The sequence below is a fragment of the Mirounga angustirostris genome, unplaced genomic scaffold (assembly GCF_029215605.1).
Source record: "Mirounga angustirostris isolate CCGP_5_RB_7025 unplaced genomic scaffold, mMirAng1.0.hap1 SCAF_2, whole genome shotgun sequence".
Classification (NCBI taxonomy): Eukaryota; Metazoa; Chordata; class Mammalia; order Carnivora; family Phocidae; genus Mirounga; species Mirounga angustirostris.
In genome coordinates, this window is record NW_026991710.1 from 31,096,576 (window position 1) to 31,111,617 (window position 15,042).

The 15,042-nt window shown below is 42.1% G+C and overlaps 1 protein-coding gene across 2 annotated transcripts in view; it reads left to right on the forward strand.

Moving 5' to 3' along the window:
- Positions 1-15,042, forward strand: part of CUNH4orf19 (chromosome unknown C4orf19 homolog) — an 82,598-nt gene that overhangs the window by 34,649 nt on the left and 32,907 nt on the right. The window contains exon 1 of one of the 2 annotated variants that reach the window (XM_064584360.1): positions 12,686-12,991. The exons of the other annotated variant lie outside the window; for it this stretch is intronic. The gene's annotated coding sequence lies outside the window, so the exon portion shown is untranslated. Of the gene's footprint in view, positions 1-12,685; positions 12,992-15,042 lie in introns of those variants that run through there. 2 annotated transcript variants of the gene reach the window in all.

The following is a 15,042-nucleotide window of genomic DNA, read 5'->3' on the forward strand; positions in this document are numbered from 1 at the left end:
AGATGTCCTTTCACACTTATTAGATTGGCTGTTCTGAAAAACAAAATATAATTAGTGTTGGTGAGGATGTAGAGAAATTGGCATCTTGTACACTTGGGAGGAATGTAAAATGGTGCAGTCACTATGGAAAACAGTATGGAGGTTCCTCAAAAACTTAAAAATAGATCTGTGATCCAGCAATCCCACTTCTGGGTATACAACCCAAAAGAATTGAAATCGGGATCTCATGTTCTTTTTAGCATTATTCACAATAACCATGCTGTGGAAACAACCTAAATGTTCAATGATGAATGAATGGATAAAGAAAACCTAGATGTACATACAATTGAATCCTATTCTGCCTTGGAAGGAAATCCTGCCATATTAAGAATGAGCTTAGAGAACATTATGCTAAGTGAAATAAGCCAGTCACAGAAGGACAAATATGGCATGATCGCACTGACATGGGGTATCTAAAATAGTCAAATTTCATAGAAACAAAGTGGAATATAGTGGCTGTGAAGGACTGGGGGTAAGGGAAACTCAAGAGTTGTTGTTCAATTGGTATAAACTTTTAGTTTTACAAGATGAACAAGTTTTAGAGATCTGCTATCGTTAACAATTCTGTGCTATTCTCTTAAAAATTTGCTAAGAAGGTAGATCTCATATTAAGTATTCTTACCATAGTAAGTAAATAAATAAAATCCATGGATTCGAAATTCTGTATTTTTTATACACTAAGTTCTTATATATCCTATGATCTCATTTTGGGGGGGGAGGGGAGAAATGTTTGTTTCATATTATTTTTATGTCTGATTTTTGCTATAGCTCTTTGGGAGTTTTCAGACAAAAATAGCTCACCATTTAAGAGTACCACTTCCTTAGGATGACAGTCTTCTTTATTAATTTTCTTAATGTACATCATACACACTGTGCTGTGATATGGTAATGTTCCATTTAAAATAGTGGTTTAACCTATACTAGTTTTAGTATAAACAAAATGAATGAGAAAAATAAGGCTATGATCTTTAAGAGTTGTGGGTAACTGTGAGGTCTGGTTATGTAATTTTTTACTACAAGAGGCACACCAATGTATTTTTCCATGTTTAATTCAACAAATTTATTGAGCAGCTTCTTTGTATGTGAATTATTATTGAAGACCGGGGATAACAAGAATGAAAGGGTGTCCCTAAAGCAGTCATTGGACGCCTTGACTTGGTACTAGCATGAGTCTGTCCATGAATCCAGAGTGCCAAATACATCTGTCAACCAAAGGAAAGCTTCAGTGTCAGATCCAAAATGGTAGTGCAAATGAGTAAATTGAGATTTTACCAAACAGGGTTATTATAGTCAATGAACAATATGTTCCTTGACTTTCTGAGATTGACTTTACCAAATCTGTCATGGGACATTCTCTCCTCTTAGGTCTTCTTTTGCTCTAAAGACCAGGTTACGTATCTTAGAGAGAGAGAGAGGATGCCATGGGTCCAAGGCCCTTGTGAATCCATTATGTTCTTGGCATCTATTGAGAGAAGGTATATTGGGGCACTCTTTAAATGCTCTACAGGTGTTCACACATAAAATTATCCTAACAACCATATGGAATAGTATTACTATTTGCAATTTATGGATGAAGAACCCAAGGCATAGAGAGATTAGCTGATTAATCTACCAAAGCGAGAAAGTAATAGAAGGTTTGAACTAGGCGGTCTTCATTTTTCTCTTTAATTCAGAGCTCTCTACCCACCATCCCCATATTAGTGTTGGTATTATTTATAGTCCTAGCCACGATCTTCCTTGGCATGTGCTAGAGAGAATGTGAGTGACTTGGCTATGCTGTCAAGCTTAACATTGATTTTAGCACAAATCTCTACCCGAATTTGTAGGGCTTTCCTCTTTTTTCCCCCACCGACTTTTCAAGATGAGTTTAACCCACAGAGATGGATAAATATTAACTTTTAGGTCAACACCTCCATGAGTCACAAGCCAAAGTCTAAATACCAGGGAACTTTAGTCTCTTCCTGTGTCTCCTCTCACGTGGGCAGAGAAAGACAGAAATGCAGCCTCAGATGTTTCTCTACAAATGGGTAGATGGTTGTGCCACTTTATTCTCCATTTGGTAGGATCAGATCACGCCTTTATAGATATATGGATAATACATACTAAATTTTAATGATCAGAATAATCAGAGGAATTCCGCTGTTGGTCATCAGATCTCTGTGTGTTTGTTTTCACAAGTACAGAAACATGTTCAAAGAAAAAATGCACACATAGAGGTCAAGGGATCTTAGAAATTATTTAATGCAAGCCATTCAATTTATAAAAGAGGAAAATGAACACCCAAAATATTATTTACTAAAATCACATAGATGTTATTTTGAAAAATCACTCACATGTTCACTCTCTGTATACTTTAAATTTTTTTTTAAATTTTTCGTCAAAGCTATATAGTAGGGTACAGTTAAAGGACCTGATAGTTCGACAAGGTTTCTCAAGAAAAAGAACAGGTCCCAGTTCTCCTGTTCCTTAGTTCCTCTTCCCCACAGAAACCACTTCCAACTCTTTGCCTGGTATTATGTCCACATACCTTAATGGCAAGCATGTATCGCTGCCACCTGATTTTTTTAGTTTGGGGCATCGTACATTGTCTTTCCCCTTTGGAAGATGAGGTCTTAGCTCTTTATTCTTCTTATCCACACCATGCACAATCAATTTCCGTCCTCACAATATAGTTATAGCTTGGTTTTGATTAGAAAAAGATCTAAGGTTTGGGGGCACCTGGGTGGCCCAGTTGATTCAGTGTCCAACTCTTGATTTCAAGTCGTGAGTTCAAGCCTTGCATTAGCCTCCATGCTGGGCGTGGAGCCTACTTAAAAAAAAAAAAAAAAATTCAAGGTTTACATTGACTGTGCAGTTGACCTTTGAACAACATGAGTTTGAATTGTGCATGTCTACATGTATGCAGGGTTTTTTGACAAATACAGTGCACTACTGTAAACATATTTTCTTTTCCCATTGATTTTCTTAATATTTTCTTTTCTCTAGCCTACTTTATTGTAAGAATACAGTATACAGTACATGTAACATATATAACATATGTGTTAATCAACTGTTTATCAGTAAGGCTTCAAGTCAACAGTAGGCTATTAGTAATTAAGTTTTGGGGGAGTCAAAAGATATACATGGATTTTCAACTGCACAGCAGGCCAATGCCCCTAATCACTGTGTTGTTCAAGGTCAACTGTATATGCTATTCAGAAATGGGGCATATACTAAACTATATTTTTTTCTTGCACAACTTATCCCGAGAGTTAATAATTTTCTTTTTACTTGTTTATTTATTTTTGTATGTTTGTTTCTCTCGAGTGTGTGTTTTTTATGTACTTAACTATTCATTCAATACTAAAATATTTACTAGTTGTCTAAATATTCTCTCAGGATGTTCCATGATTCTGTCAGTTGTATATCAGGTGTTGTATCAATTCAACAGAGGTTTTTATTTATGTGTTTGTGTTTTTAATTTCTAAGAGGTTTTTTGTTTTGTTTTTTGAGTACCCTTTTTTTAAACCATCATTTTCTTGCTTCATGATACAGTGTATTCTCTTATATCCATGAAATTTTTTTCCCCCAAGATGGATGGATTGATTTTAGAGAGAGGTGCGAGCGGAAGAAAGGGTAGAGAGGGAGAGAATCCTCAAGCAGAGTCCCCACTGAGCACAGAGCCCCACACAGTACTCGATCCCAGGACCCTGAGATCATGACCTGAACTGAAATCAGGAGTCGGACACTCAACCGACTGAGCCACCCAGGCACCCCTACATGAGGTTTTTAATAATAATTTTTGAAATTTTCTTTTTCCTCCATAGTTCCTGATCCCTCTAGATTGTTTCTGGTCTTTCCCCAGCTGTTTGATAATCATTGCTGTCCTGCTCATATGTAAGAGCAGAAAACTAAAAACTGAAGTTCTGAACGTGAAGGGGACGAGGCGGGGGACGGAGGGCTCATTAATGGTGACTTGTAATAATCTGGCTGAGCCAGTTGTTGGGAAACTTCTAGTGTCAGGATCTTTAGGGCTTTCCCGTGGATTAGTCACATCCTCTAAGAAAACTCCTCGGAGGGCGCCTGGGTGGCTCAGTTGGTTAAGCGACTGCCTTCGGCTCAGGTCATGATCTTGGAGTCCCAGGATCAAGTCCCACATCGGGCTCCCTGCTCGGCGGGGAGTCTGCTTCTCCCTCTGACCCTCCTCCCTCTCATGCTCTCTGTCTCTCATTCTCTCTCTCTCAAATAAATAAATAAAATCTTTAAAAAAAAAAAAAAGAAAACTCCTCGGAGCTCTTGCCTGGAGGGTAAGAACCTGTCTGTCAGTGTGTGTTTGGGAGATGAGGGCGCGAAGTAGACTAGAAGAATCCTATCTTTACGTAGTATCCCACCCTGAATATTGCCCGGTACACCCCCCAATTCAGAGACTTGGTTTTGCCCCTACCACAGGATAGACTTCCAGGCTCCTGCTGACGTAGAGTACGTGTTGTCACCCAGGGGACAGTTGGGGAAGGCAGGGGGTGTCAACTGCTTCTCAAACATAATTCAACTACTACTACTGTTCTGGCCTCAGCCTCCCTCTCTGCCTGAGGCACCTGCCACCAACAGTCGCTAAGCCTTTTGAGGACTGTGCAGTATAAATTGGGTGGGGCACATCTGGCCCACTTCCAGTTTCTGGTCCAGCTTTCTCAGGTCCACCGAGTGACTGGTCACTATCCACCTGCTTTCTAGCTTGCAAAATGCTGTTGGTATTGTCACCTCTCCTGAATGTATTATTAAAAAGAGAGAGTTTTTTTTTTTTTTTTAAGATTTTATTTATTTATTTATTTGACAGAGAAAGCAAGAGAGCACAAGCAGGGGGAGGGCAGGGGGACAGGGAGAAGCAGGCTCCCTGCTGAGCAGGAAGCCAGACACAGGACTCGATCCCAGGACCCTGGGATCATGATCTGAGCAGAAGGCGGACGCTTAACTGACTGAGCCACCCAGGAGCCCCAAATTATTTTAGTTTTAATAAGATTCAGGAGTAGGCCAAAACTCATGAGTATGTTTAACCCACTGTCTTTACCTGATGTTCTACCAATACACAAAGATCATAGGGGCGCCTGGGTGGCTCAGTCAGTTGGGCTTCTGACTCTTGATTTTAGCTCAGATCATGATCTCGGGGTCGTGAGATCGAGCCCCGCGTCTGGCTCCACGCTCAGCAGGGTGTCTGCTCAGGATTCTCTCTCTCCCTCTCCATCTCTTTCTCAAGCAAATAAATAAATCTTTAAAATAAATAAGTAAAGATAGTGTTTACCAACGTATTAATCACATGGAGGTCCAAGAACATGTAATTATCCACTCTAATTAGGACTCCAAATAAAAAAATTTTTAAATTGTTTATCAGGAAGAAACCTAATTTACCTCTGACCATAAATTTTTCTTCTCTCTCACTTCTTAACATATTAGTTGAACAATCATTCTCGGCTTTATCAACAAATACTTTCTTGTGTATCTGTCTGGCCCATAGCACTGTAGCAGGACTGTAGAGTTTGTATCCCTCTCTCTTTCCCCTGCCACTCTACTGAGAGAGATTTATCATGACATGAATGATCACAGTGCGAGACTGTGTTTCCTTTATAAAATGGCTTGGGAATTTTTACAGGTGAGAGAAACTATTCCTTTAACTACAGATGGTGTCAAGAAAGTGAATACTGGCATCTCTTACCTGCCAGAGAGTCGCTTTATAATTTTTTCTGTTTCCTCAGTGGGGTACATCCGGCATTTTGAACAAGGGAATTCTCTGTTGTGTTGGATAAGCCCAAGCATTACAACTTGGTTACACGTAAGCATTAAATGCCATTAGTGTCCTGTCATTGAGACACTAAGACACTAACCCTCTAACCATTTCCAGATGTCCTTCCCATATTCCCAAGGGTCCCCTGTGGGGCAGTAACCTTCCTCCTCAGAAAAATCGCTGATTTCTCATACAGTTCTTTGAAATGGATCTCATTATGTTTTACATAAGATCACAAAGACTCTGAGAGGCTAAATAAGCTCCTTATGTTCACCATAAGCCAGCACCTGACTTGAAAAGTCTAATTCCAAAGTTTGCTCTACCTGTCTGCTCCCAGTTGCTGAGGGAGTGCGCAGAGGTTATATTAGTCAGCTTGGCCTCCATAACAAAAGATCAGAGACTGGGTGGCTTAAAAAATAGAAATTTGGGGATGGCTGGGTGGCTCAGTCGTTTGTCTGCCTTCGGCTCAGGGCATGATCCGGGGTCCTGGGGTCGAGTCCCGCATCAGGCTCCCTGCTTGTGGGGAACCTGCTTCTCCCTCTGCCTGCCGCTCCCCCTGCTTGTGCTCTCATTCTCTCTCTCTCTCTCTCTCTCTCTGTCTGACAGATAAACAGAATCTAAAAAAAAATAGAAATTTGTGTTCTCACAGTTTTGAAGCCTAGAAAGTCCAAGGAAATGGGTCCCGGCCAAGTTCAGTTTCTGGCAAAAGCCTTATTCCTGGCTTGTAGGCGGCCATCTTGTTGCTCTGTCCTCATGTGGCCTTCATGCTTTGTGCAGGGAGACAGAGACAGAGAGAGCAAGAGCTCTCTGGTGTCTCTTCTTATAAGGGCACTAATCCTGTCAGACCAGCAACCTACCCTTATGACCTCAGTCAGACTTAATTACTTCCTTAGGTGCTCCTTCTCCAAATAGAGCCAAACTGGGGGGTTTAGAGGGGACACAAACATTCAGTCCATAACAGAAGTTGAGGCCTGAGAACACATAAACCAGTGGCTGGAATCCAGTCCTGTCATTCGTAGTCATCCTTTACTTGTTCGTTTAAAGGAAGTTTTTGAGTATGGACTCTGGGTCCTTGTGACAAGATCTCTGATTAAGTGAGCACATGGAACCACGGGAGCCAGAGGAAGAGTGATCGAAATCCTCACTCCTCTGAGGGGTCTGTGGACTCGTAGCATTTGTATCACTTGCTTGTTGAAAAGAGAATTTGGGGCCAACCCTAAGCCTTTAGAATCAGAGCTTGCATATTAACAAGATGCCCGAGAGATTCTTGGACACATTCCAGTTTGGGAAGCAGTGATCTCAATCAATGTTTTCCAGTCTTTGGATGTGCAGCCTAAAAGTAAGAATTTTGGCACATGGGCATGTTTGTATAATACACATATACTATACTAATGTTTTTTTTTAAAGATTTTATTTATTTTTCAACAGAGAGAGACAGCAAGAGAGAGAACACAAGCCGGGGGAGTGGAAGAGGGAGAAGCAGGCTCCCCGCTGAGCAGGGACCCCGATGTGGGGCTCCATCCCAGGACCCTGGGATCATGACCTGAGCCGAGCTGAAGGCAGACGCTTAACGACTGACCCACCCAGGCGCCCCTATGCTAATATTTTTAAACAATGTTATACACAGAGTAGATATTTTTTTTAAAAGATGAGATAAACAAATATCAATAGGAGTTGTAATTTTTTTCTCCCAATTTCCAATGTTTCACCTTAGTAACTTCCAGAGGTACAAGTACTCCATCTGGACACCCACTGACCTAAATCATACCTAAATCATTGAGCTCTCGTGGCTCAATCCTGTTTCGGTCCCACTGGCCAGACACACATGAATACTTTCATGACACACTGTAGTGGAATGAACAGTTCACAAGGTGTCATACATTTAAAATCCTTTCCTCACATTCTTAGCAAATATTTGTTGACATATCTAACAGATCATTACATTTTGGCTTTCTAGAAATTAATATCAGATTTTAAGGAACCATGATAGCTGGTGTTTGTTGTGGGAAATGGGTACTTATTTGCTTACAAGATGATAATTTGGCAATGACTTTTAATAGGCTAATGTAAAAAATTGTCCGGAGTTTCTAATTCTAAGGATTATAATCTGGCTATTAAAAATTATAAAATGTTGTGTATATGTTCTGATATGGAAAATATTCATGATATGATATAATTTTTTTTAAAGATTTTATTTATTTATTTATTTGAGAGAGAGAGAGAGAAACAGCATGAGAGGGGAGAGGGTCAGAGGGAGAAGCAGGCTCCTCGTTGAGCCGGGAGCCCAATGCGGGACTCAATCCCAGGACCCTGGGATCGTGACCTGAGCTGAAGGCAGACGCTTAACCGACTGAGCCACTCAGGTGCCCCTATTTTATTTTTTTAAATATTTATTTATTTATTTATTTATTTTTATTTATTTATTTATTTATTTGGGGGAGAGAGAGAGAGAGAAACAGCATGAGAGGGGAGAGGGTCAGAGGGAGAAGCAGGCTCCCCGTTGAGCCGGGAGCCTGATGTGGGACTCGATCCCAGGACTCTGGGATCATGACCTGAGCCCAAGGCAGTCACTTAACCAACTGAGCCACCCAGGCGCCCCATGATATAATTCTAAGTAGATAAAAAGGCTAGAGGGGACTACAGTTAACGATGACTATCTTTGAATGGTCTTATTACACTTCTGCTTCATCTGGATTTTCTAATTCTTTTGCAGTGACTGTGTATTATTTGTATAATAAAACAATCGCTATCAGCGACTTCCCTGGCACACCTTTACCTGTGTGCACCTAACATGCACAAAGAATAGCCCATCCCCTGCAGAGTTATTGGAGTTTACCAGTCAGTCTTCATATAAGACTGTCTTAGTCTTTCTGGGCTGCTATAAGAGAATACCATACATTGGGTGGCTCATAAAGAACACACATTTATTTCTCACAGTTCTAAAGCATTTTTTTTTTAAGATTTTATTTATTTATTTGAGAGAGTGAGAATGAGAGAGAGAGAGAGAGAGAGAGCACATGAGAGGGGGGAGGGTCAGAGGGAGAAGCAGACTCCCCACTGAGCAGGGAGCCCGATGCGGGACTCGATCCCGGGACTCCGGGATCATGACCTGAGCCGAAGGCAGTCGCTTAACCAACTGAGCCACCCAGGCGCCCTATTTCTCACAGTTCTAGAGGCTGAGAAGGCTAAGATCCAGGCCCGGGAGATTTGGTGTCTGGTGCATGTCTCCTCCCGGGTTCACAGATGGCCATTTTTTCCCTGTGACCCCACCCGGCAGAAGGGGGAGGGAGCCCTCTAGGACCTATGTTATAAAGGCACTAGTCCTATTCATGAGGGTTCTATCTTGATGACCTAATCACCTCCCAGAGGTCCCACCTCCAAATACCATCACATTGAGGTTTAGGTTTCAACATATGAATTTGGGGAGAGGGGGAGGGCAAAAAACATTCCAAACATTCTGTGTATAGTTAAGAGCAAAAAGAGGGTTATATGCTGTCTATGTTTTCCTCCACAAGTAAAAGGAAATTACATACTCGTATGCTATATGCACCTATACGTCACATTCCTGTCTTAGTTGGGGCTGCTACAACAAATTACCATAGTCTGGGTGGCTTAAACAACGAGCATTTCTTTTTCATTGTCCTAGAGGCTGGAAGCACAAGATCAGGATCCCAGCTTCTTCAGATTCCTGGGGAGGGTCCTCTTCTGGGTTCTGTGCTCACGTGGCCTTTCTTCCTGGACAAGAGAGGACAAGAGAGTGATCTCTGTCTCTTCCTTTTATAAGGGCACTAATCCTTTCGGGCCGCTTCATGCTCAGGACTTTATCTAAACCTAATCACCTCCAAAGGCCCCACTTCAGACACCGTGGCAGTGGGGATTAGGGCTTCAACCTGTGAACTTGGGACACAAATGTTCAGCCCATAGCACTTCCCTCACAGCCAAATTAGCATTTGCATTTCAAACAGAGAAAGTGGCATAAAGGTAACCAGTCAAGTAACAAGTGAGTTTCTTCTTTAAAATACTTCACCTGCATTGGATTATCTCCATCATGAGGCCATTTGAGAACAGGAAGTGCATTCTTAATGTATTGGTTATAGATTGCAGCGTAGTAAGTTCTCCCCCAAGTAGTGGTATCAAAGGACAGTCAACATCATCTCGGACAGTCTCTGTGGGTGAGGAATGGAGAGTGGCCCCGGGTGGCCTTTCTGGCTCGGGATCCATCAGGTTGCAGTCGGTCGTCAGCTGTGGCTTCAGTCACTGAGCCTTGACTGAGACTGGAGCAAACACTTGCCAAGGGGGCTCAAGTTGGTTCCTCCCCAAGGGGCCTCTCTGCTGCTCCTGTCCTCACCGCCGAGCATCTGGCTTCCCTCTGAGTGAGCAACACGAGAGAGCATCCCAGAAGCTGTCATGCCCTTCCTAACCTAGTCTTGACTTACCCACCCCACCGCCATTCCTGCCATATTCCCTTGACAGGCCAGCCCTGGTTCAGTGTGGGAAGGGGACCACGCGGGGAGGTGAACCGGGAGGCAAGGACCGCTGGGGGCCAGCAGGGAGGCTGGCTACCACACCTAAGAACCGTCCTGCTGTAGTTTCTCACCTTCTACTGCTTAGCGAGGAGAGGACTTTTTTATGAAATGAAGGTTACCTAGGTACCCTCGTCCTGAGTGTGTCTAAGTCAGATGACTGAGGTGATGTTGAGAGAGGCCAAAGCAGTAGTCACTCTTGGAGAGTCCAAGAAGTGTGAAGGAGCAGAATTTGGTAGCAGAAGGGTAAAGAGGGATGCCCGGTACTAGAAAGAAGGTCGAGAGGCCAGAGGGTTCCAGCCTCTCTGATGATTCAAGGCATCCAGATTTAAGATGGAATAAATTGTAGGTGCAATTCCAAAATTTGTTCCATCCAAAGACACTAAAATTGGACAATAAAAAGAGGTTTTTCATTTCAGTTCTGCAAACATTTGTATATTTCCTCTAGGACAGGAAAATGGGACAGCAATGGGATAGTAATACAGAGGAGGGGCACAAACTATGAGTATCTAACTGGGGTATGTACACAGTTGTTTTTAATTCCTATAGTATCCCTGGGAGGTAAGTGTTGTTATTCTCATTTAATGGGAGTAAAATTGAACCCAGAGGATTTATGGTCAGCCACATAACCAGTTAGTAGGGGTCAGAATTGCACTTTACTTTAAAATAGGTCTTCCCGGCATCTAAAAATCAAACCAAATTAGATCAGATACAGGTAACAGCAGCCAAAGGAAAGCTGAAGGTGGATGAGAATTAGCCACTCTCCCAACATCATCTCTGCCAAGACGTAATGAAAGCGGAGTCTCAGACCAAATTCCCCACACATGTATTTTTAAACCATATTTACTAGCGAGCAGGCACAAAACACTGTATCAGTCCGTTTTGTAAACTTGAAATCCCAGTCCTCTAACTTTTAAGTTCTCCTCCCACCACACTGCAGAAAAAGTCCTCGAGTCAGACCTGACTGTATTCCAGACACAGTATTCTGTTACTCTTGGAGTCAGCATCCGGCACCGAGAATCAGGTGATCCAGTGTGGGTCACGGGACCAGGAATCTGGCTTCAGGGAACACACCCAAGGGTGTAGACTGCAAGCTTCATTAGACTTCTACTCCCTGTTCACACAGGGCCACCTGCGAACCTCAAACCCCACAGGTAGTGTCTCTTTCTCACATTTAATTTCCTGATTAATAAGCCATGAATTTCACCAATGAAAACCCACTTATGCTATTAACGAATTCATATCTTAATCAGTGGATAGCTGGCGTTGCATTTGGTATAGTCTTCCTGATTAGATACGAGTTGATCACCCCTGGAGTGTAAAATTTTTACTATCCCTAGGGTTTTTGTTTTTTGGGTTTTTTTAAGATTTTATTTATTCATTTGAGAGAGAGAGAGAGCACACAAGCAGGGGGAGAGAAAGAGGGAGAGAAGCAAGCTCCCTGCTGAGCCAGCCAGGAGCCTGATGTGGGGCTCGATCCCAGGACCTAGAGGTCATGACCTGAGCCGAAGGCAGATGCCCAAACAGCTGAGCCACCCAGGTGCCCCCTACCCCTAGGGTTTAATAAACTAAACATTTACATCATACTGTTTACAGTGAAGTAAACTATAAACATCAAAGCAAAAGAGACCTGTAAATTCTTAGCCAGAGAGTGGCTGCAGACCGAGCTGAGTTGAGGACTGACCCCTCCTATCACGCTGGTATCCAGGACCGTATTTGATGTACAATTACCGTCATATTGCTTCATGTGTTGGATTTGGTTTCTTAATCACATTATGAAATTCTTGGAAAGAGTGTGTCATACATACACTTTTTTATTTTTCCACAATGGCTATCACAGTGCTAGATACATATAGGTACATGTGGGTGTAGAATAAATACTTTTTAATGATTAAAATCTACAGCAGTATCTTATAAAATATTTGGGCCTGAGATGTCTGTATTTGCTTTGAAATTCTAAAGTGCCTCAGTGGACTAAAAACCTAATGACATTTAAAACACTGCCTGGCTCACTTGAAATCATTCCATGCCATTTAGGATTGCAATGAGTAATGGAAATGTTATATATATTTTGTATGGTTTTCTTTTTAGGTCAATTCGCAGCCTGGGTTCCAAGATATGTTAAGCTTCATCAGGCGATAGGCTGAAACATAGTATCTAAATATAAATGGTAATATTTGGTTTCGCTTCAGAATTTTTTAATTGAGTTTGTCCTTTTCCACCAAATTTAATCACATCGATCATTGATCCCTGGGAGACAGAAGTTAGGGCTTGGTTTGTCTTTATTCCAGGTACTGGAATGCTAACAGTTGAAAAGCACTGTAATGTTTGACCCCAAAGAGCATCTATTAAAGGGATTTCATGGGAGGTATATAGGTCCTTCTTTTTAATATGTAATCCCCACACCTGGCCTCAGGCAGCGCTGCATGTTTGGTTTTGTTAAGCAATAGCCATCAGCCCTGCAGCCGACCTAAAGCCACACCCCAGCCGAGAGGGCTCAGGGCTGGATTTTCCGTTTGGTTCTTAACCATTGCACAACTGTGTGAAGTCCTAAGGACGTGCTGGGATTTTAGCCTTGGGATGTAAGCTTTTGGGGCACCTCTGGCACAAAGAAAGGAGAAGACTCAGCAGCACAGCCCCAGTATAGGTCTGATGAGGTCAGAAGCCCGGTGAGGTAAGAAAATGCTTCAGAAAAAAACACAAAACCGTTTCTTGCAATTGGTTCGAGAGAGGAAGAAGCCCATATTGATTTACTGCAGCGTTCTCCTACGCAGGAATGCAGCCCATTCGTTTGGGGAAGGAAGAGTTTGAAATGGAATTAGAAAGACTGATCCCATAAATGTACTTTGCGTTCCTTCCAAAGTCACATAAAACCATACAGCAGTACGTACTCAAATTTTAAAATACCGTAGTTGAAGGAACTGTTCTCATGCACAGTTTTAGCCTTAGTGTACATTATGTAAACTCCACCAGGAGAGAAAAACTTCCTACTTTGTTTCAGTTTTGGTTTGTACGTAGAAATACACACACACGTACACACATTCATTTTAGTATTATTTCAAAAATTCAGTGTAGGTAATCTGGTTCAGTGCTCATGGTTTGAGATTTTACTTCTAACATATTTGGGTTATCATACTTTGAAAATTTTTTTCCATTTAGAATGTTTTCTACCCAGGAACCTAGCTTGAGTTTTTATGAAATGGGACGATTTAACAGCTCTGGAAATCTGGAACTCTCTGAGTTTGAGTAATGCTAAACTTAACAATATGTCACCTGGAGTCTTTATACCTTAAAATGTTTCTAGGCTAAATTCTCTGATTTCCCCAGCACCCATTATCAAACTGTCTTCAATAACATGCCATGTAAATATATTTATTATAGATAAAGAGTAATCTTTTTAATTTAATTCTTTTTTAATATTTCTAGCTTTGAGACTCACATGTACCCTTCCTGTGTATTTCCTCCCCAACCATATGATCATGTATTATTGGTACCATAAATATATCGGAAGGCAATGCTGACTCTTAGTTGCTCGATTATACCTTCTGTGCTTGAAATGCTTTTGTATTTGCCGAAATTGCCTGTGACTTGTCAATCCTACGTGTCCCTGAAATCCAGAATAAAGAATCAAGCTTATAAATGTAGATAAATAACAGGACAAGTGAGATTTTAGAATCTCTGACTTCCTTGAGATTTGATCTGGTTAATAACTATCCACAAGTGGGGCTGTTCTTTTTATTCTTGGAAGAAAATAACCGTCTTCTAGAGAGGGGGAAAAAAAATGGAGCCAATTCAACCTGCTCGCCCAACCATGTAGAAGACAGGAGGAAGCTGGCCTCTTCATAGGTGTTCTGTCTGTGCCCTGCCCCCCAAACCCCGCCCCCCCCCCCCCCCCCCCCGTTAATCTTAAATAGATTTTGAAAGGAGGGAAGAGTGCAGTGCGCTGCCATTAGGTGTATTGCTCCCCCACTGCCCAAATGTGCCACATGCATTCCATGCACTAAATCCTTGAGTTCAGGGGCACCTGGGCGGCTCAGTCGTTAAGCGTCTGCCTTCGGCTCGGGTCATGACACCGGGGTCCTGGGATCGAGCCCCACATCGGGCTCCCTGCTCAGGGGGAAGCCTGCTTGTCCCTCTCCCACTCCCCCTGCTTGCGTTCCCTCTCTCGCTATGTCTCTCTCTGTCACATAAATAAAAATCTTTTAAAAAAATAAAAAATAAAAATAAAATAAATCCTTTAGTTCGTTGAATACAACCAACCTGTAAGATAGGTATTATCACCCTGAATCCATATATTTAAAAATGTAAGCCTTATTGTATTTGTACTGTTTCACTTTGCTTTTTAAATGTCTGCTTTAAGGGGAAAAAAACCAAAGAGGTAAAGAAAGGATCTAAAGAAGCTGGAGATAAATGTTCTAGGGCACCATATTTTTCGAAGTACCAAAAACTCTTTAAAAGACTATCTTTTATCTAAACAGGATGCTCCCAGACCACTGTGTTGATTTCACAGGCGACAAAGGAGTCGTCCTAACTTCTAGCCCATGATTCCGACCTAAAATACTGACTGTCAGAAGTTACCCTTTGGGGGCGCCTGGGTGGCTCAGTTGGTTAAGTGTCTGCCTTGTCTGCCTTTGGCTCAGGTCATGATCCCGGGGTCCTGGGATCGAGCCCCGTGTTGGGCTCCCAGCTCGGCGGGGAGCCTGCTTCTCCCTCTCCCTCTGCCCC